General features: G+C 40.2%; 1 protein-coding gene and 1 non-coding gene across 4 annotated transcripts in view; both read left to right on the top strand.

The window, feature by feature from the left end:
* The window catches only part of LOC131033038 (calcineurin B-like protein 1), a 284660-nt gene that overhangs the window by 141957 nt on the left and 117591 nt on the right, over window positions 1–25112 (top strand). The gene's annotated exons all lie outside the window — the stretch shown is intronic.
* Window positions 16043–16114, top strand: TRNAT-AGU (transfer RNA threonine (anticodon AGU)). Its single transcript has one exon. It is a non-coding gene; the product is annotated as a tRNA-Thr (tRNA).

The raw sequence follows: 25112 nt of genomic DNA, 5'->3' as shown, positions 1-25112 counted from the left end.
TGGACACTGTGACGCGCTGCCCGACGGCCTTCTTCAGACATGACACGTGGAAAAATTTGTGAATCCGACTCCCCTCAGGAAGCTCTAACTCGTAGGCCACTTCACCCACTCTTCGAACCACCCTGTAGGGTCCATAGAAATTCGACTTCAGCTTCTCCTTACCACTTGTCTTCAAGGAGAATTGTCTGTTCAGTTGAAGTCGGAGGTAAACAAGATCACCAACCTCAAAATTCCGCTCAATCCGGTGTCGGTCAACATACATCTTTTGCTGGTTCTGAGCCCTTTGCAAGTTGTCTTTGAGAGATGTCAGGATGTCTAAACTCTCCTGAAGCCAATCTTTGGCCATCAGTGCACGATTGTCTCCCAATGCCAGGTCAACAAATGAAGAAGGTTCATAATCGTACAGTGCTTTGAAAGGTGGTATGCCTATCGACATGTGATAAGTAGTGTTGTAGCAGTGTTCACCCGAATGTAACCAGCGAACCCAAGCCTTCTGTTGAGCTAAGACGTAGTTCCTGAGATAACCCTCTAGCCATTTGTTCACAATCTCGGTCTGTTCGTCTGTCTGTGGATGGTAGCTCGTGCTGGGCGACAACTCGGTTCCTGCCAACCAAAATAACTCCATCCAGAAGGTACTCAGAAAATGGCTATCCCTGTCACTGACTATGTTTCGTGGTAAGCCATGTAGGTGGAACACCTCACGGAAGAACAACTTGGCTACTTGAACTGCTTGATATCCTTTGGGGATGGCAAAAAAATGTGCATATTTGGTCAGTCGGTCAACTATGACAAAAATGCAATCCTTTCCTTGCACTCTGGGGAGTCTAGTAATGAAATCCATTGAGATGTTATCCCATTTCTGGTCGGGAATTGGCAGAGGTTGCAGCAATCCGGCCGATAGGTTATCCTCAGATTTGTTCTGTTGATAGGTGGAGCATTCCTGCACATACTACAGGACGTCGTTCTTAAGCCCCTTCTAGGAAAACCTTTCAAGGATCTGTCTGTAGGTTTTCAAGTATCCCGAGTGTCCAACGAAGGGAGAATCGTGCAATTCCTTGAGAATCTTTTCCTTCATCTTGGATTTGGGTACCAGATAAATTCTTTTCGTGTAATAAATGATGTCATCAACCACCTTGTATCGGTCATCCTGCACTTGACCATCCATCAGTTCGCAGGCAAAAGTGTTCTTGGAGTATTCAACCAATAAGTATTCCTTCCAGTCCGTCGAAATCTTAGATAAAGAACATAGGGCAGGCCTTCTTGACAGGGCATCAACGCCCATGTTATTCTTTGCCTACACATATTCAATGTCGAAATCGAACGCCTGGACTTTGCTCACCCATTTTGTTGTCGTTCATTTAGATCCCTCTGCTCCAAGAAGTATCGCAAGCTATTGTGATCTGTCCGCACAACAAACTTTGCTCTGACAAGGTACTGCCGAAACTTTGTCAGTGTGTGTACGATGGCAAGCATCTCCTTGTCGTAGATGGAATACAACCGCCCAACTCTCGAGAGCTTCCAACTCTTGAACGCAAAAGGGTGACGGTCTTACATCAATACCGCTCCAATGCCTTCCCCCGAGGCATCGCACTCCAGGATGAAAGGGCGAGTGAAGTCTGGTAGTGCCAGAAGCGGACACGTTCTCATAACTTATTTTAATTTGTCGAAGGTCTGTTGCGCTTGCGCATTCCAACGGAAGGATCCTTTCTTTGTCAGTGGTGCCCCTAGTTGTGAGAGTCCTTTTACAAACCTTCTATAATAACTGCACAAACCAAAAAATCCACGCAGCTCCGAGAGAGTCTTGGGTGGAGGCCAATCCAAAATGGCCTGAATCTTCTCTTGGTGAACTTACATCCAAGACTCTCTCGGAGAAGATTCAGGCCAGTTTGGATTGGCCTCCACCCAAGACTCTCTCGGAGTTGCATGGATTTTTTGGTTTGTGCAGTTATTATAGAAGGGTTGTAAAAGGATTCTCACAGCTAGGGGCACCACTGACAGATCTGACAAAGAAAGGATCCTTGCGTTGGAATGCGCAAGCGCAACAAACCTTCGACAAATTAAAAGAAATTATGAGTACATGTTCGGTTCTGGCACTACCAGGCTTCACTTGCCCTTTCATCCTTGAGTGCGATGCCTCGGGGGAAGCCATTGGAGCGGTACTGATGCAAGACCGTCACCCCATTGCGTTCGAGAGTCGGAAGCTCTCGAGAGTTGAGCGGTTGTATTCCATCTACGACAAGGAGATGCTCGCCATCCTACACGCACTAACGAAGTTTTGGCAGTACCTTGTCGGGGCAAAGTTTGTTGTGCGGACAGACCACAACAGCTTGCGATACTTCTTGGAGCAAAGGGATTTGAATGGACGACAACAAAAATGGGTGAGCAAAGTCCAGGCGTTTGATTTCGACATTGAATATGTGAAGGGGAAAAATAACGTGGACGTTGATGCCCTGTCAAGAAGGCCTGCCATATGTTCTTTATCTCAGATTTTGGCAGACTGGAAGGAATACCTGTTGGTTGAATACTCCAAGAACACTTTTGCCTACGAATTGATGGATGGTCAAGTGCAGGATGACAGATACAAGGTGGTTGACGACATCATTTATTACAAGGACAAAATTTATCTGGTACTCGAATCCAAGATGAAGGAAATGATTCTGAAGGAATTGCACGATTCTCCCTTGGCTGGACACCCGGGATACTTGAAAACCTACAGACAGATCCGTGAAAGGTTTTCCTGGAAGGGGCTTAAGAATGATGTCTTGCAGTATGTACGGGAATGCTCCACCTATCAGCAGAACAAATTTGAGGATAACCTACTGGCCGGATTGCTGTAACCTCTGCCAATTCCCGACCAGAAATGAGATAGCATCTCAATGGATTTCATTACTGGACTCTCCGGAGTGCAAGGAAAGGATTGCATTTTTGTCATAGTTGACTGATTGACCAAATATGAACATTTTTTTGCCATCCCCATAGGATATCTAGCAGTTCAAGTAGCTGAGTTGTTCTTCTGTGCGGTGTTCCACCTACGTTATTTACCGCGAAACATAGTCAGTGACAGGGATAGCCATTTTTTGAGTACCTTTTGGATGGAGTTATTTCGGTTGGCAGGAACCAAGTTGTCGCCCAGCACGAGTTACCATCCGCAGACAGACGGACAGATCGAGATTGTGAACAAATGGCTGGAGGGTTATCTCAGGAACTACGTCTTAGCTCAACAGAAGGCTTGGGTTCACTGGTTACATTTGGGTGAACACTGCTACAACACCACTTATCACATGTCGATAGGCATGCCACCTTTCAAAGCACTGTTCCCTTCTTCATTTGTTGACCTGGCATTGGGAGATAGTCGTGCACCGATGGCCAAAGATTGGCTTTAGGAGAATTTAGACATCCTGACATCTCTCAAAGACAACTTGCAAAGGGCTCAGAACCAGCAAAAGATGTATGCTGACCGGCACTGGATTGAGCGGAATTTTGAGGTTGGTGATCTTGTTTACCTCCGACTTCAACCGCACAGGCAATCCTCCTTGAAGACAAGTGGTAAGGAGAAGCTGAAGTTGCGTTTCTATGGACCCTACAGGGTGGTTCGGAGAGTGGGTGAAGTGGCCTACGAGTTGGAGCTTCCTGAGGGGAGTCGGATTCACAATGTTTTCCATGTGTCATGTCTGAAGAAGGCCGTCGGGCAGCGCGTCACAGTGTGGAAGGATCTGCCACCCATCGATGAAGAAGGGAAACTAATTTTGGAGTCGGCAGAGATCATCGATGTCAGAGAAAAGAGGTTGAGAACACGCACAGTCAAGGAATTGCTTGTACGCTGGAAGAATCTACCCATCAAGGATGCCACCTGGGACGGTGTTGACGTGTATTTTGTACACAATCATACACAGAATAAAATACCCAAGGGTACCTTATCCTCTCTTGAATAAAGTCTCTGATTGCTGAAGATGTCGCAAAAAAGGATCAATCAGGGTGACTCCAATGTTCTTTTATGTAGGGTCTCTACGTGTGGATAAGCACCAGTGGTCGTTGTGATTGTTGTTTCATCAAGGGGACTTACGTATCCGAATTGCAGGAACAAGATTTCCTAATACTAATGAATTCCCAAAAAAGATCAAAAGGGTAGGGTTTGCAAGAGATAAACTCTAATCTAATCCTAAGAATGACTCAATGCGGGCAGGACTTGGTAAGATTCTACCAACTTCAATATTGCCATGAAATAACAACTCAACTGAAATTGATGTGATCTTCTAAGGTAACAAATGATCTTTCAATTCATCAAGGATCATGAATACTACCACGAAGGCACATATCCAAAGCTCAATGACGATTGAAGGTTTAAGTAATTCAAGTCTATCCAGTTGACCACACAAGGCGTTCCTACAATCAGTAAGAAGCTAGTGGTTTGGAATGTGAATCTCACCAAAGATCAAGCCCAACACTTAGTCCTTCAAACTTAAATACTACTTTGACTGAGAATGATTCAAGAAAGTAAACAACCATGAAGATAACCACAAGAATTGCAATAAAACACCATAACTTCAATATTTCATTGATCTCAAAGCCATCATAAACAACAATTGTTTGAAATTCCTTCTTCAAAGCTCAATCTTGCTACAAAATAACTTGCTTTTCTAAAAAACTCTAAACTCTAACTATTTCTTATTGCTCTCTCTTAATTCTATATCTATATCTCAAAATGAAAATGAATGAGGGTATAAATAGCATCCTCAATTACAATGAACGGTCCAGATCAAAAGAAGATCAATGGCCAAGATTATGACACCTAAACCCTAATTAGGGTTTATTACAAATAGCCCCCCTTTTTATTGAACAATATTAAATGCATAGCCAAATATTAAATTTGGCACAAAAACCTAGGAGACATAGACCAATGATAATTAAGGTGCCACATCATCTATAACAACCTTTCTTCTAGAATCTTATTCCCTTTCCAATGCTCTTTTTTAGCATATGCAATGAATCTAGACAAGATTCCTTCGATCTCAGCAATTGGAATCTCGGGAAGATTCCTCATTCGTTCCTCCAAGTGGATGACCTGATTGAAAGCCTTGAGAAGAGCAGTGTCCCATCCAGGTTCAAGTTCTTTGATTTTCTCAATCAAGAGCATGGTAGCAAACATCTGATCCCGTTGCTCATCTGTAATAACATTCTCATCTTTGCAGAAGATGACCTTGACTCTTTCTTCTAATTCTTGCAAATCCACATCTGTCTCAACTGCAATCCTCCTGCCAAGAATAGTACATAATACTTCAAACACTTTGTCTTGGATCGGATGGATAATCTCTTCAACTTGATTGCATTTGTTACTGATGTCCTCAAAAAGAACTTCCTTCATCTGGAGTAAAGTTGACCATTGGAGTAAACTATGAGGTCCTCCATCCATTATCTTTTCTTGTGCTAGGACCTTCCTTGATGTTTGTCTGATTACTTGCAGGACAGGAATGATAACATCCTTAGTATGAGCAAAAGCAGCTACAATTATCATTAGGTTGTGGATGATCTCAAGAACCTGAATAGCTCGATGAATGGTCTGCATCATCCTTGTTGCAAATTCAATAGCAACTGTATGGGATTTGTCAATCCAAGAGCTCATAAGCTGGACCAAACTCCTTACTCTCTCTGCCTCACCAACTAATTCAAAGGGAAGTGCCTGCGCAGGAGATACTGCTGGATCCTGACGCCTCAAAGGCTGATTGAGATGGCTAAAGTAGCCTCTCCAAGCACTGACCTCTCGCTCAAGCTTTCTATTCTTTTCCATTTCTTCTCTAAGCTTGTCCTTAAGTGCCTCAAATGAATCAGTGGCCTCATCCAATGTCTGCTCGGCTGTGAGTGGACCAAGCTCAAATGTCTCTACATCATACTCCTCTGCAAGGATTTCACCTTCATACTTGTCCACTGCTGGTGTAGCTATCTGTAATTTCCTGGATCCTGTCTCATCTCTGATCATCTTGGACATCTTAGTGGCTTTCCTCTTTTCTGTCACTTCCTGAGAATTCCCAACAAGGCTCTCTAAATCAATCACATTATCTTCGTCCTCTATCACAATCACCCTTGTTAGTCTCTCTTTTAACCAATCTGGAATGGCAGATCTTGTTTCTCTAACCTGTATCTCCTTAGGCAATGTTTCTTCTTCTCTGAGAGGAGATGTCACTTCGTCATCGTTCTTGTCTTCATGTAGCTCATTGACTTGGAGAGATCGGCTTGATGAACGTTGAGGTGCCTGTCCTTCTTCATGTTTATCGTTCTGTACCATTGATTCCATAGATTCCTCCATTTCAAGTGTCTTCTTCTCTTGTCGAGAAGATGTGCCGGATGAACGATCTCGATTGGCCTCTTGCTTCTTCTTGGAGGATTCTCTTTTCTCAGGTCTCTCCTTTCTCTTTGAGCCTCTAGGATGAGGATTACCCTCACTTACGCTTCGAAGGTTGCCTTCGCTTGTGCTTCTGGGATTAGGATTACCTTCACTTACACTTGTTCCTCCTTCTCCTGGCCTGTCCTCCAAAGTAAAAGTCATAGATATGCCCTACTCTCTCAACTTTTGATGTTGCACATCAACCCATCTGCGAGTACAAGACAAAATTGGAGCCATCAATGCATCTAGATCCAAAATTTCAGGTTCATTCCAATCTAGCCTCACTGCTTTGCTTTCTCGGTCATAAGATGATTGGAGATGTTTGCCACTGTCCTGAGCTTGGTCGGCCACTCTGTAAATTTTGCATTTCCTGATGAAGTCTAAAGGCAATCTGGAATGCATCTTTCTTTTTACTTCAAAATCATCTGAGAGATTCATCACAAAGTCCTCTACCTGAGGTTCATGCTTGTATTTTCTTCCGACTATCTCTTCTATATATCCATAAGGATCAAAACTCTCTCTCAAGGCAAAGAATGAAAATGAATATAAAGCTAACTCCTTTTCTGCATCATCCATGGCTAGAGCATTAGGACATACCTCAACTGAATTTCCTAGTATGATAGGCACAGGAACTCCATTTCCATGCCTGTGTCTGAATGCCTTCGCATAAGCTGCCAACTGTCTAGTTACCTCAAGTAACACTATTCTATCTGTCGGATATCTCGGCAACATGTAGGGAGGTGAAGGACATCCATGAACTCTAATATATGTAAACTTCTGAAATTGGATGAACCAAGCACCGTACCTCTTTACAAGCTCTTGTGCATCTTGAGATAGCCGATTGTGAATCCCGCCTTGCAATGTCCTGGTGATGTTCATCTTGAAGGTATCATTGACTAACTTGTAGTCACTTCCTGGAGGATGATGCAAATGAACATAGGAATCACAAACTCTGACTTCCCCGGGCCCTCTTCCGATCACTCCTCTGTGAGGTAGTCTTGCATATTCAAAACTCCTGATCAAGGCATATATGATGTATGAACTCATGTGGAAGGACTTGGTAGCCTTCAGTCTTCTTAACTGCACGTCCAAGCAATGGCTAATCATTGTAGCCCAATGAATTGTTCCTTTTCCTTGAACTATCACTTGGATGAAGTAGAACATCCACTTCTCAAAATAGAAGGCTTGAGGAGCCCCTGTAACTTGGTTGAGTAATGTTATCAAATCTCTATACTCCTCCTGGAAGTCGATCCTATGTGGTGTGCTCGGAATCTTGCTCAGGCGAGAACGACTCTTGAGTAATCAATTCTTGTTGATGATGCTCAAGCAAGTGTCTGGATCATCTTCGTACATGGACCTGGCTCCTTCTAAGCTTTTATAAATCATATCTTTATGTTCTGGCAGGTGAAGAGCTTCACTGATAGCCTCCTCTGAAAGATAAGCCAAAGTGTTTCCTTCTTTGGACACGATCGATCTGGACTGTGGATCATAATGGCGAGCACACTCGATCATCAACTCATGGCACTGGATTGCTGGAGGGAAGCCGGCTGCCTTGATAATGCCACTTTCAATTATTCTCCTTGCGACAGGTGATGGCTTGCCAATGTAAGGGACCTCTCGAAACTTCTTCGTACTGAAGTTTCCCAAGTTGGTATCTCCAATGTTGCTCCACTTCGACACGATCTTGGTCTCCATTTCTTCATTCTTTTGATCTTCCTTCATGAGGGCTGGACGACTGGTAGATGCTCCTGCCTTTGGGGTCGCCATCGTGATACCTACACAACATTTCATAATGAGTAACAGATTTTGCAATATAGAAATATAGACTAGATTAAAGATTGAATTTTAGGAAACTTCATGATAAATCCTTGAATTATCATTTCCTAAATATAACGATGCAATTTTGGAATTCAAGATTCAAAATTCAAAATTCAAAATTGAGGCTAGGATGATTCGAAATTCAAAATTTGGACAAGGGAGATCTTGCCATACCTTTCTTGAGAACTAACTCTAAAAAGATGCAAAATTAGGAAATTCGCCTAGGCAAAATGAAGATTGGAGTCTTCAACGTGAGCTTCTCCTAGCAACTGCGCCTCCTTTATCAACTTCACCACCCTTGGGGTCTTCAACGCCTTAAAGGAAAATCCGCTCCACCTCTAACCACAAACAAAGTTCGCACTCTTCCTTGGATGGAAATTTCGCTCCTCTCCTTGGATCAAAATTCGCTCCCTTAATTGCTTCTCCAAAATCGCATGTAACAATGATTGAATGATGTTTTAAAATGCTTCAAAGTACCCCTCTTATATAGGCGCTCATCTCCTTATTCTCACATAGGCCGACTTTTGGAAATAAGGCAAATAATAAACAAAATTTAAATAAAAAGGGGGCCGACTATTGTAAAAATATAAAAAATAAAACCCCAAGCGCTCTCCCTTTTTATTTAATTTAATAATTAATTAATTTAAATGCCTTTGTAATTAATAATTTCGATTTTTTAAAAGGCTAAATTAATTATTAAATGCCTTATGTGCTATTTTTAAATGCCAATTTAATTAAATATTTCAAAGTTTTTATCGAATTTAGCATTTAATGCACTTCAAAAAATGTTGGCGCCTAAACATGGGAGGAATTTGGGACATTAATCAATATCGCTTTGGTCCCTGGGAGAGGGACAGGAGCGCCCATGCATTTTGGATTGATTTTCACGTTCAAAGTCACTTCCTTTACGTCCAAAATGGGGTCATCATTCGTAGCTTGGAGTTTGATCTATTCAATTTTTTTAATGAATGCCTTTTAAACCATTTTCGCCCTGGTCCCTTGGTGAGGGACAGGAGCGATTTTTGCTTTAACTCCTTGGTCCTTGTTTTTTAAATCGTCAAATCAACTTGCGAGGTAGGTAATGATCATCCTTGTTTGTTCTACGCATGCCAATCTTGTCCTTTGCAAAGCAAACTTGATATTCTGGAGATTTTCGCCCTGGTCCCTTGGTGAGGGACAGGAGCGAACTTTACATTTTAGCCAAAATTTGTCGAGTCTTGGGGTCAATTCCTTGTTTATCATCTTCCTAAAGACATTTGGGATCTTGCTTGACCTTGCCTTGACGTAGTTTTTGAAGGGAACGATTGACTTTATTGAAATCGCTTTGGTCCTTGACTGAAGGATAGGAGCGCCATTTTGTTCTTTGTGCGAACCCTTGATCATATCAACTTCCAATTGCCATCAAAGTGAAAAACGTTGTTTCTTATTCCTTCTTGAGTTTTGCAAACGATAGTAGTACTCCAAAATACTAGGCAATAAGGCAAATTTGAGGATTTCGCTCTGGTCCCTGGGAGAGGGACAGGAGCGCCGTGGGCAATTCCATCAAGTTCTCGGGTTATTTACAACTTCGTTCTTCTTTGAGGCATTCCAAACATCTTTACCATCATGTGCCTTGGCCTGGACTCAACCAAATTCGGAAGGGAATGCTAGATAACCAAGATTTCGCCCTGGTCCCTTGGAGAGGGACAGGAGCGAACTTGCATTTATAAGCTTATTTGTGTTTCGCCAACTTTCAAAATCATCTTTGACGGATTGGTTGGGTTGCCTTTCCTTCATCTCAAGCTTGAAATTCGCCTTTCCTTGGTCCAAAACTTGTCCTTTGAGAAAATCGCTCTGGTCCCTTGGAGAGGGACAAGAGTTTCATTTGGAAATCGCCCTGGTCCCTGGGAGAGGGACAGGAGCGATTTTGTACCTTGGGTTGATTTTCTCCTTCGTGGTCCATTCAAGTTATATTCAATGAGCAAAACGTACTTTACTTGATCTCTTCCAAATCGCGAAATCATTTAATCTGGCAAGAATAAGGTAAACTTGGTGTTCAAGCTCCGGTCCTTCAGTGAGGGACAGGAGCGATTTTGTCATCTTAGCATATTTCCTTGTTTGCAAATTACTTCAAATTATATTCAATGGACAAAACATGCCCTCCTTGATCTCTTCCAATCCAAAAATTGTCTTGGCCCTGCAAGGACAGTGCAACTTTGAGAAACAAGCTCCGGTCCTTCAGTGAGGGACAGGAGCGATTTTTGTCCTTAAGGTCAAATGTTCAACTTTTCATTGCAAACGACTAAGTCTGGGTGCTCCGTTATGTTGATTTCATCCCTTATTGCGTTCTTGATGCTCCAGTTTGATCAACTAAGGCCAAAAATGATCTAAGTAAACCATTTCGCCCTGGTCCCTGGGAGAGGGATAGGAGCGATTTGGCCTTAAACCTTAAAAACTTGCCATTTTAAGTCTCAAAAAATCTTCCAAATCTTCAATCCACGATCGATTGTATCTCCTGGCAACCTGCACAAGACAAATGAAACAAGTCAATAACCAAGATGCATAAAATACCAATTTCGCCCTGGTCCCTGGGAGAGGGACAGGAGCGATTTTGCCTCTATAGGCCAAAATATCAAGAATTTAGGCTTTCAGTCACTTCACAAGGCATAATTAGGTCATCTCTAAGGCCAGGGGTCAATTATCAAACTTTCCAAAATTTGGTCAAAATTCACCCGGACAAAATTGCAAAATTCCATCATTAACACTTAGGTAAAATTTGAACTTGCTTTCAAAATTCCGACTGGACCTAGACAGACACACCTGACATCCTGACAGACTTATCCTATTTCAAAATTGCAATCCACGCGAGGATGCTCAATAATCCTTCAAAATTTGACTGGACTTCGGCTTGAAAATATCAAAAAGGAAACCCTAAGGCTTAACCCTAGTCCAGACGACTCACTCACTTACCCAAAACCCTAAAAGCAGAGAGAAGAACAGGCAAAACCGGGCAAAAAAGAGGGGGTCCCCATTTTAATGGGGAGATGTGTGAAATGGTCACAACAGACGGCGAGCACATTCTGGGGCATCCAAGTCTGCAATTGCTTGAGGGCAAGCAATTTTTGGCCCGGGAGGACTATGATGTCCCCGATATAATTAAATAATAAATCTAATTACTTTATTGTAAGGCCCCAAATTTAATAAACAAATCTTTCGGGCCCTTTTATTTAATTTGTTTAGGCAAGTCTTGGTTGGTCATGTCGGCCTATTTGTAACCCTTCGGGAAGTTTCCTGGAGCCCGTATATATGGCCGTGTTAGTCATTGTTGTAGGTATGCGAATTTTGATATTTTGTTCTCTCCTGTTGGAGTTCTGGTATCTGCCATTTCGGAGGTGAAAGACTCTCCCTATTTGGTATTTGCAGTTTCGGTGAGATTCACCCCTCACCCTATCTTGTTTATTTGTACTCGTTTTGGAATTGGCAAATCTTGAATCTCGTCATTGTTTATCACTCCAGTTGCATATCTGTTAATCCGATACATTCAGAATTTATTGCTTACGGAAGATCAACCCTTCACCTCACATTCACTGGAGCACACCGTACGGTTATTCCAACGTACACACCCACTGTACGCCATACCTCCACCGTACGCCATTCCTCCACCGTACGTCCCACCGTACGCCATTCCTCCACACTACACCCCACCGTACGCCTTACCTCCCACCATACGTCATTCCTCCACCGTACGCCCTCACCTTCACCATATGGTCACACCCGCACGCTCTTCATATTGCCGTACATTGGCAAGGGAACATTACAGTATTCCATGTAAATCATCAATAGGAAGAGTTTTAAGATCCCCAGCTTCTTCTATAGCAGAAATCTTAGCATTATACCTTGATAGTAATGACCTTAATACCTTCTGCACAACTGCTTTGTCGTCCACTTTTTCTCCAAGGCCTTTAATAGCATTCACTATCTTGTCCACTCTTAACAAATGCTCTGCTATTTGTTCTTCTTCTTTCATCTTCACTCTTCAAACTTGGCTTTGTATGTCTGCAATTTTGCCTACTTTACCTTATCATATCCTTCATAGATGCTTTTCAACTTGTTCCATAACTCCTTGGTTGTCTGACAATGCATAACCTTCTCAAACTCAATATTAGACAATCCACAGAGAATAGAATTCTTTGTCCTCGCATTGTTTTCATAGTCTCAATAGGATCAATTGTAGTATGAGTTGGCATATTATATCCATCTACTATTGACATCCAAATATAAAATCCTAGAGAAGATAAGTAACTCTCCATTCTTATGCTCCAAAAAGCGTAATTGGTGCCATCAAATAGTGGTGCCTTGTTAGAAGTTGAACCTTCTTGACAAGCCATGTGTTCTAATACCAGAATCTACTTAGACTGATTAGGTCTTTACACAAGCACTGGCTCTAATGCCAATTGTAGAACACAGGTTTATTACTGAGAAGGGGGGTGAATCTTAAAACTTTTTAATCAATTAAATCATTTTGTAAAATTGCTTTTAAATAGAAACTGAATTAACAATTCTAAGCAATCACACATGGAACAACTGCACAAGATTTGACATGGAAACCCAAGATGGGAAAAACCATGGTGAGTAATGCTGCTAGGATCTACTGTCCTAATCCAGCCTCACAGTTAAAATCAATTATAATCTTTAAGGGCACCAACCCTAAGGTGTCACCAAACCCCTATCTTAAGAGCACCAACTCAAGATCCTTATGGCACCAATCAAAAGAATGTTACAAATATTACTTATTATCTCTGATTTTGAATCTGCAAACCAAGATATTACAATTTTGAAGATACACAAAGTCTACAGTGTGTCACTAATGTTTGTTGAGTCAACTATAATTTCACCAAATTCTTAACAAAAGACAGCAAAATATCAGATTGTTATGAACTGATTGTTTGACCTTTTGCACATACTGTATGAAGATCCACTTCTTTATACTGACAACCTCAAATGCTTTCTCTGAATATTACCAGAATCAATATACAGACATTCGAACAAATCTGAAACTGTTTGCAGACATATTATATAAACACTTTAGAAGTATATACTGTCAAAATAATAATATATGAAATTGTTCTCAAATCTGAAGATTTTCTCTGATCTGAATATCATCACCAATCAAACTGAATTAGCAGTTCAATATTCATATAACTAGCCACACAATCTGAATCACAAAATCTCCAGGTTCTTCAACAAATCAATGAAAACAACAAAAAATATATTATATCTGACTCAAGCCTCTGCACTTTCTGTCTTCATACTGAACCAAACTTCTATATCCTTCACTAATGAAGCATACTCAGAAATGTCCTTTCTTCAATATCACTACTTTATAAACATTATAAACATTATAAACAACAAGAGACTCTTTTCAGATTACAGACGTGTTGATGGTGTTTTTACACACTAAACAACATAGAATAAAATACCAAAGGTACTCTATCCTCTCTTGAATAAAGACTCTCAAATGCTGAAGATTTTCAAAGGATCACTTGAGATGACTCCAAGGTTCTCGATGTTAGGTCTTAATGTGTTGGATAGCTTCAATGGTATAATGTGATTTGCTGTACCTGTGAGGGGACTTACGTAGTATCTTGATTCAATCTCAATGGTTATGACATTCTTCAAATGATGTTGCAATATTGCTCTTTCTACTTCTACCAATTGTTGATAAAAAAAGTGAAAAAAGGAATAGGGTTTAGGAATTCTATTCTAAACTAGGAATGCATGATAATGGACAATCTCAAGTGAGCTCAACTAAGCTTTGCTTTGACATCTTATGAACATCTCCACAACGCTAGTGCAATCTTCTAAGAGTAGCTCAATGATTTTCAAATCACTAACTCAAGCATAGACACCTTCAAAATGAAGCCTATCGATGATGAATAGTAATTGAAGTTAAGCTTAAGCTGAATGATTCCAGTTCACCACGCAAGGCGAGTATGCAATCAACAAACTGCTAGTCGTATGGATAATGGAGCTTCACTATCAATCATACACATGCATTTTTCACTCATCTAAATGCTCAAAAGCAAATTCTATTCTAATTTTTTTTGTTTTTAAATATAAGCTCCCACAAAAGGGAATGAAGAAACAAGCAAATGCTCAAAAACTCAATAAGTCAAACAATACTTCAATGATTTTATTAATTTCTGAAACATTAAGCAACAATTCTTCAAAGTCTTCTAATTGATTTTCTCTCTAATTTCTGCTTCTACTCTCTAATTTCTCATCTATTATGATAGAAATGAAATGAGCTGAGCTTATACAGAGCTCTCAATTACAATGGATGGCCAAGATTAAATCAACATCAAGGGCCTAGATTTTGCCACCTGAACCCTAATTAGGATTTTTTATTACAAAATACCTAACTTATTGCAAAGCATTATATGACAGCCAATGAAAATATGACATCCATTTGGCACAAAATACGAGGAAAACCCTCCAATAGGAAAATTCAATGCCACATAGGATCGTAACAAACTTTCTTCTAGAATCTTTTTGCTCTTATCCTTTTCTCTTTTTGTAAATTCAACGAATCTGGATGTCATAGATTCTATCTCGGTTATTGGGATTGCAGGCAGGTTCTTCAATTGTTCTTCCAAGTAACTGACTCATCCAAGCTCGAAGTGAAAGTTGTCTCCCAATCTGGCCCAAAGTCTCTTGTCTTGCTGGCAAGTACGGTGAATGAGTGGATATCATCTAGCTGTTTTTCGGAAGCTGCTCCATTTGGTTCAAAGAAGATAATCTTCACTTTCTCCATCAATTCTTCGGCAACAATGTCAATTCCTTCATTCCTTCTTTTCTCAAGAAAAATCTCAGCCACTTCTAAGATCTTATCATGTATTGAATTGATTGCTTGATCAACTTGTGTGCACCCACCATTGATGTCTTCAAATATGAGCCTCCTCATGCAAAGCATGTTACTCCACTGCTGAAATTCAGGTGACTATCCATCTTTTATTATCCCTTCGCTTATCAATGTTTGCCTTGTAGCATCCTGTCGGTTTGGTAGTGTACAATGGGCCTTGAAACTTGTTCATGTCAATCTGGCCTAGGTTGATATTGCCTACATTGCCCCAAAATGATGTGATTTTGGATTCCACAATGATGTTCTTTAAATCTTCCTTGATGAGGGCCTGCCTTGCTCCAGCCATCCTGCGCCTGTGAGAGTTGTCTAAGTTAGTTTTGTGAAATAATAATTGATTTACAAACAAAACTTAACTGCCTAAACTGGGATGCATAACCCTAAGATGGATAACATAAATTCAAACCCTAGCTGCATCTTTAACTCTTCACCAAATATGATATGATCATCCTAAATGATAATAATCAGTCCCTTGACTCTTAAAGATGATCAAAATGCACTAAATAAATACAGCTAAGATGGAAATCGATAAATGACAAAGAACAGCAGCATTAGAATAAGGTCTGATATGACATAACTAATCTGTCTCAGACCTGCAAACAAATCTAAAATGGGCTGGTAATTGATTCCCATACAATATTGTCTTCTTTCAATGCTGATGTAAAGGCAAATCGCCTTATTGACAAAGTAATTTGCTGCGACTGGTGAACGAACAACCAATCTGAATCAAATCACTAGCTTCATAAGCAGGTCGAATTGGCATGTAGAACCCTTAATCGCTATGAAACAAAATCGTCTTATGCTGATAGAGTGATTCGCTGTGTCAAATGAATCTATTGTAAATGTGATCTGATACAGTCACTTCTGGTGTTGACAAGGATCGCTGATCAAAATTGTTGGTGTTGGAAATAACCCACACCCGGACCAACGATGGACTGGTCCAAGAGGGGCCAGTAGCTCAGTGGTAGAGCACTCCAGTAGTGTATGGAAGGTCCTAGGTTCGAGTCCTAGCTGGTCCATGTCTCAACATTTAATCAGAGCCAGGTCCAGGCTAGGAGCCCCAAGCACACGAGAGGTGTGGCTTAAGGGGGAGTGTTGGTGTTGGAAATAAGCCACACCTGGACCGACGATGGACTGGTCGAAGAGGGGCCAGTAGCTCAGTGGTAGAGCACTCCAGCAGCGTATGGAAGGTCCTAGGTTTGAGTCCTAGCTGGTCCATGTCTCAACAAAAATGAAGGACAAATTTGCCTCCTCAAGATGGCATCAAACTCAAATGATCATCTTGAATGAAGTTGCCAATTTGTAGAAATGGATTTGCTGCCTTTGGGATGCAATCGCTGTATGTGAAAGATGAATTTGCTAGCTTTAGGATGTAATCGTTGAGAAGTCCTGGTGCATTCGCTGCAGAGATAAATTATCTAAGCTGTGACATCACTGATCAAAAGAGGATCGCTGTGTGCTAATTCATTGTCAAACCACATCGCTGGTCAAAAGTGAGAATCGCTTTTCATGAATTCATCAAAATCGCATCGCTGTCTCTCACTACCCAGTTCGCTGATGAAGTTGAGTTGCTGATAATCAGACAGAAAGTTGAATCGCAAATGTAAATGCAATGTCGATTTTGAATTGATCAAATGAAATGATCAATTCAAGCTTATAATTGTTTAGAGAGGTCGATACCTCATCACAAATTGTTGGCAACCCTCATTTAATGTTTTTGCAATTAAAACAATAAGGTGATCTGATCAAAATTATTTAATGTGGCAGATCTGAATGAGAACACCATATTTATAAAATCGTGACTTTCATGTGAATCGCCACCTAGATCAATGCGTGGGATACATCAATTAATACGGATTGCAATCTATGCTCATGAAGGACCTCGATTTTTGCAACTTGAGTTACTTGGTGTAATTACCTTTGCATCATTAAATGCAATACCTTGCATTGATCAAATTAACTCAAAATTATAGATTTCAAATGCATTGTCATCCATTCATAGAGTGCACCTCGTTCATTAAATATGGCTCAATCAGTCTTGCCAAAGAAATCTCGAGTTTTGCATCTCAATTCATAATTGTCATTCATTGCCATGCTCACAACTCTTAAACATTTGATCTTCGATTATGAATCAACTGGCTACATCAAATTTAATTATCCATATTGACCTTCATGACATCACGGGTATCAACTTTAAATTTCTTTCTCCTATGCAATAACTCTCATCAAATGCCTTGCATTCATCGTTTGAATTCATTCTTGAAACTCACATCGAATATGGTATACAAATTTCATTGTGGAAACTCGATTTTTTGAGGTGGTGTTATTAAATGCTTATACCTCACATGCACTAGAGTTGTCATTGCTCTTTGTTCATCGCATTTATTAAATGACTTGCATCGTGGAAAGTCAAGGCGTTGTCCTCCTTTCTTCATCCCAAATTGAACTTGACTTGCTAAGAAAGATTGTGCTACTCATAGATCATCATGGTCAAAGAATGAAGCGTTTTGGTCAAAGGACAAGGTGTTCTAGCCTAGAACAGATGGTGTTCTAGTCTAGAATGAATAGCTTCCTAGCTTAGAACGTCTAGTGTTCTAGCCTAGAGTGTCTGGATAATGCAATTGGGTAAATGTTCTAAGTCAAAAGATGAGACGGTTCTAGACTTGAACAAGTAGTGATCTAGCTTGGAATGATTGATGTTCTAGTCTAGAATGGATGGTGTTCTAGCTTAGAACGGGTAGTGTTCTAGCCTAGAATGACAAACTCACTTTCATGCCTTAGCCAAATTTTTTGATTTTTTGATTTTTGAAGGTGAATCGCTCTAGCTCACTTCATGATGGGTTATCTCAAAAGAGACTTTGACACTTTATTCTAAATTATGACAAATAAAAGAGGGGTCCCCATTTGTGATGGGGCGATGTGTGATTTGGTCACAACAAGACGTTATTCACATCTCTCAGGTTTGAACATAAAACATTTCACTGCCCTTTTCTTTTACCAGTATTACATAAATCATTACAAACAATCGAACTCCAAATCATATATATATATATATATATATAGAGTGAATGTAGTTTGAAGAAGTTAGAACCAATCATAACAATCATAACCTTCACAAATTGGTAGCCAGTTATAACTGTCCCATTAACAAATGTCTAAAACACAAATCATTTAATCTCATCGACAAGAAGTTATAACTGCTTTAGTTATACCCAACCATAACACTTTGAGACTTATTTTAAGTCGAATCCGTTCTCCCAAAAACTTTACATGCATACCTTAACTCATACACAAACCATACAATTCAACAAAAACTTCAATCAGGTATCATTGTGGATTAACATGTTCTTGCTGAGCAGAAAATGTCTCTTGCCTGCGCGATAAAAAGGCTTTCATTAAACATCCAAAATGTCTCTTGCTTGTGCAATTCTATTTCTTTTCGCGATTTTTCACACGATGGCATCACGTTAGTGTCTACGACTTGTGTTTATTCGCCTGTGTTGGCTACGTCTGCAATTATCTGCCTAGGGTTTTCCAGAACCCGCGTTTTGGAGCGATGTAAATTCTTCTGCAACGACGAGATGTCTTGTGACGAAAAGGTTCAAAAATCTGCCACAAGATTGACGGGTTTTCTGCATTGCGCCTAAGAAATATCTGTTCTTTGCAATCATTAGAGAATTTTCTGCCATTTTTTGTGCTTCCTCTGTGTGTTTCGGTAGATCTTTTGGGTGTACTAGATCTGACCTAGGGTTTTGCTCAAAATCCTCAATTCTTTGGTCAGAATAAACTTTAACTAACAGATTTCTTGTGGGTTTTGGCCATTTTTTTTTGGGTTGTCAGAATTTTCTACGTCTGCAAACATTTGTACCTTGGGATTTGTGCCATTCGTACTTCATACTTTTCGAAGTCTGTACTTGATCCTACCTCTTTTTTTGCATTGAGATCTGTGCCTCAAATTTTGTATTCAATTTTTCGCCTTTTCAAAATTTCTCATTTTTTCGTGCCTCAGAAAGCGTACAAAATGGCGTCATTGACCAACATCATGTTGGAAGGCAGTTAGCTATTCAATGACAAAAATTATAACACATGGAAGCAGCAGATGATGACCATCTTCGAATACTGCCACCTTGATGGTCTTGTTTTGGGTAAAGAGACTCGTCCTACTATAGCTAGACAAGATCAAGATAAGTTTGATGAGCGCAACCGGGAAGCAATCATTCTTATCAAGCTTTCAATTACTTATGATCAGCTGCCACAAGTGCCATCCTGCAAGACAACTGCAAAGATCTGGACCATTACGAAGGATCTCCATGAGACATTAGATAAGAGTTGTGCGTTCTTCCTGAAGAACCAACTAATTTCTATCATGATAAATGAGCGTATGTCCTTACAGGAGCATCTGACAAAGATTAAGGACATTCGGGATCAGCTGGAAGCAATCGGCAGAAAAATGGAGGAAGAGGATATGGTAGTTATAATCTTGAAGAGTCTACCTAAATCCTATGAGCACTTCATAGAAACTCTCAACATTTTTTCAACAAATGTTGATTTGAAATTTCCAAAGTTGTGCACCAAACTTCTGCAGCAAGACCATTGGAAACAACATTTTGGTAGCAGTGCCACTTTGTCCTCCACCGAGCAAGCCTTCGCAACCAAATCCTTTCACAAGGATAAGGGCAAATCTCAATCATCTCAGGAAAAAGGCCCCACTCAGTCTCAGGATAGCTCGAAGAAGAAAGTGCAGTGTAACTATTGTCACAAATATGGCCACTTGATAAAAGATTGTCGGAATTGGATAGCTTCTGAACAGCGGAAGCAGGGAGGGTCTCAACTTAAGGTCAATGTCATAGAGCACGCTGAGCAAAAAGAATCTACATTTTACGCTTTCATGGTGAAGCGTCCTACAAATCATGTGAAATCTTTTGCTTAGTACATAGACTCCAGTGCCTCTCGACATTTCACTCATAGGTGTGATTGGTTCATAGACTACTCACCTTTCATCGATTCAGTCATTTTTGGAGGTAAAGAGCATACGGTTGTCGGCAAGGGCAACGCTTAGATTCAGTCTGGTGGGAGGAATCTCATTTTCCTCAATGTATACTACGTTCTTGGCATGGAACTGAACCTTCTCTCAGTGAGCCAGATTATGCGGCACTCTCCTTAGCTTGATGTGATATTCAGTTCACACAAGTGTTCGATTGTTGATCGTGCGACTTGCACTACTGTGGCTGTTGGCATCGAGGATCATGGTCTTTATAGACTTGTGGATACAAGTGATTCTCTTGAGCATTCCTTTGCAGCTAAATCATCTTCTATCAACGGTCTCTGGCATCAACGGTATGGTCACCTGAACATTCATTACCTTCCTTAGCTTGTTCGGGAGGATCTTGCTCTTGCCTTACCTAAGATTCAAACTCAGAATCATCGAGTTTGTGGAGCTTGTCAGGCTGGGAAGCAACACAGGACACCATTCAAGGATGGTGACTCATGGCAAGCCTCAAAAGTATTGTAGTTGGCTCATGCTGATGTATGTGGTCCAATGAATACACCTTCTGTTACTGGCTCCAGGTATTTCTTGCTTTTTTTTATGATTTTAGTTGTAAAATGTGGGTGTACTTAGACAAAAATTAGATGTGTTTACTGTATTTCAAAAGTTTAAGGCCTTAGTAGAGAAAGATTCTGGCTGTCCCATAGTCACTCTTAGGTCAGATAATGGGGGGAGTTTTGTTCTACTGCTTTCTCCAACTTCTGTGATACTCATAGCATCCAACGCCAGTTAACCACACCTTACACTAAGCAAAATGACGTTGTAGAGTGTCACAACCGCACTATAACTGAAATGGCTAGGTCAATGTTGGAACACAAGAATGTTCCTAAGAAATATTGGACAGAAGCAGTATACACCACAGTCTATCTGTTGAATCGGTCTCCCACACAGGCTGTTAAGGGGAAGACACCTAAGGAAGCCTAGACTAGTCGCAAACCCAGGATCGATCATCTGAAAGTCTTTGGCTCTTTAGCATATGTTTGGAATCCAGATGCCAAGCACTCAAGTTGGATTCCAAGAATCAGAAACTTATGTTTATAGGGTACAGTGACAACCATAAGGCTTACCGACTGATTGATGTAGACATTGATCATCTCGTCTTCAATCGTGATGTTGACTTTGATGAAGAATGAGGACCCTTTCACCTTTCCTCATCTAACCAAAATTTCGAGGAACAATTCTTTGAAGGCTACTGATATTGGTGTTTGTCTTCCATTTGGTTCACCTGATGGAAGGGATGATGCAGATTCTGAATTTGATGATGCAATACTTGAATTTCCTCCGGATGATGCTAATCTTCCACCTGTTCAACATGTTTTTGTTACCTATTTTTCGCTCCTGGCTGAAAAATAGGTTAAGAAATGCTAGCATAAACAAAAGAAAGCTAGTGTGTACCAATTCTCTATTTTTGTGTTTCCAACTGTACTAAGGAGTGATTTAAAGATGGTATTTCTGAGTACTTCTAGTTTGTAACAACAAAGAGAGAAACATCTCATTCAAAAGGAAAAGTATTTTATTCATATTCAAACATGCGTCCCACACAAAGAGCCGTGAGACTAGCTACGTGCATCCAGTGCAGAAAGGAAATATACATATATGTATGCACAAGTACAAAGGAAAAAATGAGGAAAGGCATGTCGAGAATGGAACCAGTCATTGCCTGAATGACTGGAACAGTTGAGGTACGCTCGATGTCGCCTTTGTCTTGCTGCTCCACCCTGGTCCGTTGATGCTTTCCTTCTGATATCTGCAAAAAAGGTTGAAACAAGCAATGCGTTAGAACATTTTGTTCTAAGCAATGGCTGACTGCATTTCCAACATGTGTACTAATGCACGCATATATATATATGATCCCTACATGCATCAAATGCATATAACTCGCATCACAAAGGAATCTCGAAAGGCAAAAAATCAGATCAAAGGAAAATCACCATACATATGCATTTTTTGCTAACAGGTTCGTTTCATGTGCAGGAAAAGGAAAAAGGACAGCTTGCTGGTCATGAAATTCACAAAGATGAGTGGAGATGAATGCGGCTCCCACAAGGGTTGAGCCCAGCTCATGTGAAGAATGGCAAGGTTTCATACAATCAAATCATGTCAGAGCTGGTGATAAAAGGAAGAAGAGTAACAAAAACGCAAGTATGCAATCACATTATCAGCCAATAAGCATGATGAGACTTCTTTTTTAGAATGTGAATAAGATGTGCAAATATCTACAAATGATCAACAAGACGACATTTTATGGATCAAGCCTAAAAGATTTTTTATGATAAACTGGAAAAGGCGTGATTGATCAGACATTTCAACAAATTCAAGACAGCTGCGTCCTTGGAAATAATATTCAGATTTTAAGAGAATAATGTTAAAATGGCAGCTACAATTTTCATAAAATATCTATTTTTAATGCACAGCATTAAGTGGCAGATGACAAAGGGAGGGTTTTTGATGTTGTTTTTCACCATTTTCAGTCCAAACAGTCATTCAGAGATGCACACAGCAGTGAAGTTATCAAAGGAGTACACAATGGTCATGATCAGACAAGTCTTGTTGACCCATTTTGTTTTGTTCCAGATGGAGAGCTAGATGCAGGAACAGAAATTAATGTCAACCTTAATTATCAATTGTTTTATCATTTCTTGGATACGGAGCAATCTGAAGATATTTTATGTTGGAAAGATCCAGAAGATCCCGAGTGGTTAGTTGGGGCCGATGTATCTGAGGATGGAAAGTATATTCTTTTATATATTACAGAGGGTTGTGATCCTGTGAATAGGCTCTATTATTGTGATCTCGATACCCTTCCTCAAGGTATTGAGAGTTTCAAAGGCAAGGAGGAGATGCTTCCATTCCAGAAGCTCATTGATAATTTTGAAGCAGAATATGCCCTTGTTGCAAATGATGATACTGAGTTCACATCCCGGACAAATAAAAATGCTCCAAGGTATAAATTGGTCCGAGTGGACTTGAGGTACCCAGAATCTTGGAGTGATGTTGTTCCAGAATCAGACAAGGATGTACTTGAATCAGCTGTGAGTGTCAATGGCAATCAGCTTTTAGAATGGTGAGATAACCAAAATGGGGGCACATTAAAGATCTACATAGAGCTATTAAACCTTGTGAACCAGCTATGATAAGCTCAGAGCATGAATATCGCTATCTTGGACCTGGTTTAGAGGCACACCTTTACTACACAGACTCAGGAACATGTTCAGCATTCATTGCCAATACCGATAAGACAAAAGATTTAACTACAACATTTAATGGAAACACTTATAGCTTGCCTGCGTGGTCTGTGAGCATCCTTCCGGATTGTAAAAATGTTGTCTTCAATACAACAAAAGACACCACTGATTATTTGTGGTACACAACAAGTCTGCAGGTTGATGAAAAGGAACCAATTTTTTTTAGTAATGGGTTGCTGCCAGTGCTAATAGTTGAGTCAAGGGGACATGCAATGCACCTCTTCATCAATAATGAATTTATAGGAAGTGCATCAGGGAATGGGGATGATATCACATTCAAGTATGAAAAAGCTATTCATTTAAGGGCAGGAAAAAAATGACATTGTTTTCTTGAGCATGACGGTGGGTTTACAGAATGGTGGACCACATTATGATTTTGCGGGAGCAGGCATTTCCAAGGTCAAATTAGAAGGCTTTCGAGATGGATCAATAGACTTGTCCACAAATGATTGGACATATCAAATTGGATTGCAAGGAGTATACCTTCACATTGAAGCACCAAGCTGGAAAGTCCAATTGTTTTGCAGATGCTATAAGCAGAAGGGTCACATTGCTTGCCACAAAATTGATCAGGTTCACTAATTCGCAAGTCTGAAGTAACTATATGAAGATGACAGACTTTAAAGGATCATGAAAGGTTTGTAAATTTCCAGCAGCATTTAATAGGACTTCATATCTGGATCTTCTTCATCCTGACATTTTTCTGTGTGAGACGAAACAATTGTGCATACCAGTAAGCTTATTGAGGTAGCAGTTGGTTAGGAAGCTGCATAGTAGGAGATTGGAAGGCCGTTTTAGTCAAGACAAAAAATTAGCTGCAGAGGAGCAATATTATGCTTATCTTAAGGAGAGCTGTCAGCAGAATTGTGGAAAGATGCAGGATTGGCCAGATTGCAAAAGGGAGAAGTCAAAATAGGGGTGTAAACTCCATTACCTTTGCCTAATGGACCATAGGAGAATATTTCAATGAATTTTATTTTTAGACCACCCAAAACATAGTGATATTTAGAATCTGTATTCATTGTTGTTTTGTAGATATTATTGAATGGCCCATTTTATGCCTTGTGGGAAGACTAATGGTGCTTCACAGGTTGATGATTCATTCTTCAAAGAGATAATGAGAATCTATGGTCCACCAAAAAGCAATAATATGGACAGGAATATGAAGTTTTGTAGCTACTCTTGGAAGACTCTTCCAAAAAAAGATGAATACATAGTTGCCATTCAGTTTTGCATGCCACCCACAAACAGATGGACAGACAAAAGTCATTTATAGGTTACATAAGAACCTACTGAGATGTCTAGCTGAAGACAAGCCAAAACAGTGGACCCAGGGTTTACCTCAGGCAGAGTTTGCATGCAACAATTCACCATGGTCTATGCCATTTCATGTAGCATACAAGAAACAATTTCAAAGGAATTACAGATTTGATAAACCCACCAAAATAAGGAATAAATAGTGATGATGCAGAAGAATATGCATAACAAATGCAGCAATTGCATGTGAATGTGAAAAGACATTGGGAACAGAGTACTCTGAAGCATAAAACAGACACTGATTGATATAAAAGGCAGAAGGAAATTAAATTAGGAGACCTAGTCATCGTGTGAATTAGAAAGTGTTTCCTAAAGGGGCTTTAAATAGATTGAAGTTCAAGAAGGTTGGACCATGTATTATCCTGAGGAAGTTTGGGGACGATTATATCAACTTGAATTTGTCGAAGG

Source organism: Cryptomeria japonica, chromosome 3 (genome assembly GCF_030272615.1).
Source record: "Cryptomeria japonica chromosome 3, Sugi_1.0, whole genome shotgun sequence".
NCBI lineage: Eukaryota > Viridiplantae > Streptophyta > Pinopsida > Cupressales > Cupressaceae > Cryptomeria > Cryptomeria japonica.
Note: the sequence above shows the minus strand (reverse complement) of the source record. Positions and strands in the feature narration are given on the sequence as shown.